At 38.4% G+C, this 6,116-nt stretch overlaps 1 pseudogene; it reads right to left on the minus strand.

The window, feature by feature from the left end:
• Positions 1 to 278: 278 nt before the first annotated feature.
• On the minus strand, positions 279 to 1,302 carry LOC148931707 (antimicrobial ginkbilobin-2-like protein pseudogene; annotated as a pseudogene).
• Between the last annotated feature and the right edge of the window lie 4,814 nt (positions 1,303 to 6,116).

Below are 6,116 nucleotides of genomic sequence, written 5' to 3' on the forward strand. Positions count from 1 at the left end.
AAGAAATTTAGTGGAATAGGGGTCCCCCTTGTATATATTAGTTTTAAATGATATGTGAGTGGAATGAGTTAGTAGAATGTGGGACCTCTTTACCATTTATGGTAATTGTGAACGGGACTCCTATTCGCGGACGAACCAAAATGAAAAAACGAGACTCCTATTCGCGGGCATAGGGAGTATGTTGCAAGTAACTTGAAACGAAGGGAGTATCATTTGGACTTAATAAAGATTAGAGTGAACTACAAGACTAGTACCCAAAAAATAAGGTTTGCACATTTTTAGTACCTAACATTTACAAAATCACATTTTCAGTCAAAAAGTTTCATAAATCTCAAATTCAGTTCCGAATTTTACTATTCTACCCTTTAGCCCGTGAAGGATATATTAGTCCATTTAGTTTGATTTGAGGACCAAACTTGTGATTTTTGAATGTTTATGTACTTGTTTTGAAATTTGTTAAGGACCAAAATTCTTTGTGGTATTATTAATTTTTTATACATTATCTCAATACAAATTATTTTAAATCTTTGTAGTGTTATTTATAAATAAATTATTTATATCTTTGTAGTATTATTTAAATTATTGCATTAGGGCATCCGCAATGGGGCGGACGATGCATCGTCCGTCGCATCGTCCGCCACTGCAGCATCGCGGACGATGGGTAACCCATCGTCCGCGCCCGATACATCGTCGGCGGATGATGCGCGGAGGATACCCATCGTCCGTCGCATCGTCCGCCACTGTGGACGACGCGGACGATGGGTCACGGACGATGCGACGCGGTTCAGTTTTTTTTTTAAGAGCGCCTCCATCAACAGCATTGTTACGTAGCCGTTCTAACAGATCTCTCAAAACCTCCTCGAACCGCTTGGGATCCGTCGCGTTGGCCACGTTCCACATGTACCACATGGGGAAAGTCTCCATTTGTCCGTAGAATGAGGCGTTGGAGTAACGGACCATGCAGCGTTCGTCCCAGCGGATGGCTTGCTTTTGGTAGGGGCAGGATCGGAGAAGCTCTTCCCGGGCTTCTCCGATGCAGGTGCGGCATTCGCTGAGCTGGACGTCGCCTCGGCAGAGGACGGCGGCGTTGGCTGTGTCTGTGCCGTTGCCGGAGGAGGCGTTATAGAAGCCGGTGTCGACCACGTTTCGGGATAGATCGGAGAGAGTGTTGTTGAGGTTGACGGCGTAGGCGCTGTTTCTTGTGTAGTTTCCGTTGTTTTGGCAGCTGACTTCGGCGGAGGCTAACTGCGCTGCCTCGATCGACACGAATATGGCAACAAATAAAAATCTTTGATGATTCATAGCAAGAAATATAGTGTTGAGATATGGACTTTGGGGGAATGATGAATGCAGGAAAGCAGGGGGCTCTTGACACCACTCAGAAACTGGACAGGACTGATTAATTTATTACTACTTCCTCGTGTCCCTGTTATTTGGCCTTTATCACCAATCTCGTTAATTAATCCCTCCATCCACGATAGAAATCCTATTTAGTTTTGACACAAATTTTAAGAAAGGTAAAGAAAAGTGGGTTGAATAAATATATATATTAATTTTATAACAAAATATGAGCGTGAAATAATTTGGTGAAATGTCTAGATTTCATTTATAGTAAAAATGAAATATGATTCTTATTGTGAGACCAAAAGAAATAATAAAATATGACTCTTATTGTGAGACAAAATGAGTATTTCATTTCATTTTTTTTATAAGCTCATGATACTCACAATTATAATAAAATTAATATATAAAATTAGGACACATATTCCAACAAAATGAGACAAATAGGGGGGAAGCGGAAGGAGTATATTATTTGTTAATTAGTTTATGGAGTTTGTATTTTAATTTTGAGGGGTTTTATTTAATTAAGCTTTACATTTCGGTTAATATAATACTCCCTCAGTTCCACAGTAATAGAGTGACTAGAGTCATTTCATTTTCTGCCCTCGTTATGGAAAAATAATAATAAATAGTTAAAGTGGAGAGAGAGAGTGAATAATGTAGAAAATATTATTATCTACAATATTCTCCCTCTTACTTTACTTTTTCCTAATTTTAACTATTTATAATTATTTTTTAAAAATAAGTGCGCATGAAATGACTCTACTACTATCAAACTACTATCAAACAGAGGAAGTAGTATTTAGTTAATTTGTTGGTTGAATGATTCACGGAGTACTTTAGATTTTATTTTGTCTAGTGTTTTTTTAATTTGCTAAACTATGACTTTTATAAATTTTTATATACGGACTCGTTAATTTTAGGAAAGTAACGTGTCCAATAGGCTATACTAAACGAAAAGTAAAATTTTATGTACCAAATGTTTTAGTTTGAGTTGAATGATTTGTGAGGGTAGACTTGGTCTACCGTCCCTTTCACTGCGTCTCTAATTTCTGTTAGTGAGAAGTGTTTTTGAGACAAGGTTGGGGAAGTTTCCCATCATTTTACCGTTTCAAATATTGCATTAAAATAATTGTTCTGGAACCAAGGAAATATTGTCACAAATCCGTAGGAATATAATACTCCTTTTTTGCGTCATTAGTAGTTCCAGTAGATTTCATCATGGATTTTAAGAAATACTATAAAAGAGAGTGAGTGAAAAAAAGAGTAAAATGTAGAATTTATTATTTTTATACTATTAATTACTATATTAAAATAATAATTGAATAAGCTAGTGAAATATCTATTAGAGCATCTCCAATGCCGGCTAGTCAACCGGCTAGCCGATTCGCGTCGCTGGCCGGTCGGCTAGCCGAACCATTGCAGCAGGCCAGCCCGAAATCGGCGAAAAAAGCGGCGTGGGCTAGCCGATCGCCTGGCGCTGGCCGATGCGCTGGCCGCCATTGTGGCGTGTCGATCGGCCAGCGCCCTTTTTCGTTGTTTTTTTTTTTGAAAACCTATATAAACGTGATTTTAGTTTCATTTTCATTTGCACCACTTGTTTTAATGAGTTTTTTCTCTCTCTAAATTTCTGTACAAGAGCATCATCGAGCGATGAGTAACGCGGGTGGTAGCAGTAGTGGTAGTGGTGGGGATGCTGAGGAGTACGAACGGAGGATGAACGAGGCGATGGAGGCCTGCATGAACTGCGAGATGGAGCGGTACATGCGTAGGGTGGAACAGCAAGCGATACCTCGCCCTCCACGTAGCTGCACATCAGCGGCTATATGACGACTACTTTCTAGAGAACCCGCGGTTTCCCGCAAACATGTTCAGGCGGCGTTTTAGAATGCGCAGGGAGTTGTTTATGCGTATCGTTGACGCTTTGGAGCGTCAATATCTGTATTTCCGCTTCAGGCACGATGCGGTTGGCAGACCCGGCCACACCCCTATTATGTAATTTTTTTTATCTATGTACCTTTTTTTTTAATGCAATTAATGAATTTTTCCGTATATGTCTCGTAAATTTAATTCCGTAATTTAATCGTAATTTTAATTCCTTAAATGTAGTATTTCTTGAATTATTTTTATTGGGGCTGGCCTATGGCTGGCCTAAATCTGATGTGGCAGGTGGATTTTTAGTGCTGACGTGGCAGGGAGAGAGAGTGGCTGGCCTATGGCTGGCCTATTTGCATTGTTGATGCTCTTAAAAAAATCCAATTTGATCAATGTAACATCCCGAATTTGCGAACCCTAATTTTAGAGCCCTATAATTAATTATTGATGACGTGGAGGATGCGAATTATTTTGATGAGTGAATTTATTGCATGAGTTTCCTTGACCGGGAAGTTTGAAAAGTCAAATTTGTTGACTATGTGATGTGGCATGCGATTTATTGAATTATGAGATTATGTGGTAAATTATTTGTTTAAGGGTGAGTGAGTATGTTAGAGAAAAATTTCCATAAATACTTGCCACCCAATTCTTGTGATTTTCGAACCCCCCTTGATTTTAGAGGAGGAATTCTATTTTTCCGGATTTAATTTAATTCTTGGGAGATTTATCCAAATTAAATCCAAGACCCAATTATATCCTTATTTTGAAGAGGAAAAATCGAGCCCCCTTGTGCCTTGGTGATTTTCGAAAATCACCTATTGTGGGAAGGAAGGAATTTATTTTATTTTAGTTAATCCCTTATTTGATTTCCTTCCATACCTAGAATTTAATTATTTTACCAAATCTTTCCATACCTCAAGGGATCTTGCCTTAACTTATTCTAGTCAATATTTAAAAATCCATGCCTTAATTAAAGGGGCATAGGAGACGCCACTTTCCACTCCAAATTGAGAGAATTCTCAATTTATATTTTGCTCCGTGATATTTTATTCTACTCCGTAAAATATACCAAAACAAAATCTTGGCTAATTAAAATGGCAAATTTTCGAAACCTACATGCCTTTGAACCCTAGAGTTTATTTTTGGTATTTCTTCTTCCCTACTCTATAATATTGATTATTTAATTGTGGAGAATAACATCTTACCAAATATTCTAAAGATCTCATTGGACTCTATAAATAAGAACCAAAACCCCTAACCCTAGCCCCCACATTTTCGAAACCCCCTCCCCTCACTCTCTCAAATTTTTCTTCTTCCATACACCAATATGTTGTCATCCTTTGAGAAGAATTTAGAGTTTGAACGCCAAGATTCTTGAAGAACCAAGTCTCTACTTTGTTTCTACCGATTGTTTTTCTCTAAAAAGGTATTTTGTTTATGAGTTCCTCTTTTTCTTCTCCTTCTTCTTTTTCTTCTTCTTCTAACCAATTAATCGGTCTTCTTGAACCCTCATGCATCTTGGTTGAGTAAAAGTGGGATAGAAGGGATGTGGGAATATGTTACATGTGTATGTGTGTGGCGTGTGTGTGTGCGTCGTGTATGTGTGTGTGTGTTGTGTTGTGTAGAGTGTGTTTGATGGCTAAATATTCTTGTGTGATAAACATGATCTTGATTAATTAGTAATAATAAGATGAATCAATGGGAAAAAGGGGAAACCGTTGAGACATGCATGTTTTAGGAGTCGAACTAAGAATCTGAATCGTGATATGTGTGCCTATGTGCTTTAAAAATGTGAAACCTCGGTTGCGAAGACAGACAAAGGAAAAGAGAAACTTACTTGAAACCTAAGCAGTCGAGGTGGGCTTTACTCTAAAAACTCTATTTTATTTTATCAAAATATTGTTTGGTGTTATAAGGGTGGTTTAACTGTTATGCCATGCCTATGTATGTTTTATTGTGATATTGTGCGCCTGATGCCTAGTTTGTGAGTTCGCTCCATTGGGCTATATGGTCATGGATATGTTTATACGAATTCGGGTCTGAGTATGGGCCGCAAGCCCTACCAGGCTGTGTACTCGAGGGGATCGGGAGCCGTCCTTGCTAGTCGGCCGGTCTCGTGGGCGTAAAGTGTGGCCACACTTTCGTCGCACCATGGAATGATTGTGATTGTTGATTTTGTTGAGGAAAATGGGGAGTTATTTTGACTGGCCAGTCTATGAAAATATATTTTGTGATACTCGTGATATTTCTCTTATAACTGCTTAAAACTCGAGTTCACTTGGTAAGGGTGGCATAACTTATAAAATGTTTTGGCAATGAGCTCACTGAGTATTTCAAAATACTCAGCCCTGCATGTGTTTCCTTATGTGCAGGTTGAATGATGACGAGCGGTGGCGGGTGTTGAGCATGATAATTAATCAAGATGAATGTTTTTTTTGAACTTCAAGCGTAGTTGTGCTTCATACATAGCTGGACTTTCTCTTGGTCGCTTTCCGCTGAGTTTGTGATACACTTATGTTTATTTTGAGTATTTTGCACTCTCCTTTCGGTTTAGAGGCTTTAGACTATCTTGTGGTTTTTACCTTGGAAACTATGTCGTACTCTCAAGATGTTTGATCGTCATTTATGATACCTTCCTTTTTCTTTTAAACTTCTAGGTTATGTTTGTTTTAAATGCTCTGATGGTTCCTTTAATAATTTGGCCAACACTCTTTTAATGAAACCCTAGTCTATGTTTACTTCCTTAGAATCCGTTTGGTAGCAGCCGCCGCATTTATTGTACCCTAGGAAAGTGGGCTGTTACAATCAACGAGGAACTTTTTCTTACCGTGACAAATTCAACCAGCTCTCGATGATAAAAACATCAAGGTAGTATTGAACAATCTACTCTAAAAATTGCA

Source organism: Salvia hispanica, chromosome 2, assembly GCF_029641045.1.
Source record: "Salvia hispanica isolate PSC_SH4W2 chromosome 2, Shi_PSC_v1, whole genome shotgun sequence".
NCBI lineage: Eukaryota > Viridiplantae > Streptophyta > Magnoliopsida > Lamiales > Lamiaceae > Salvia > Salvia hispanica.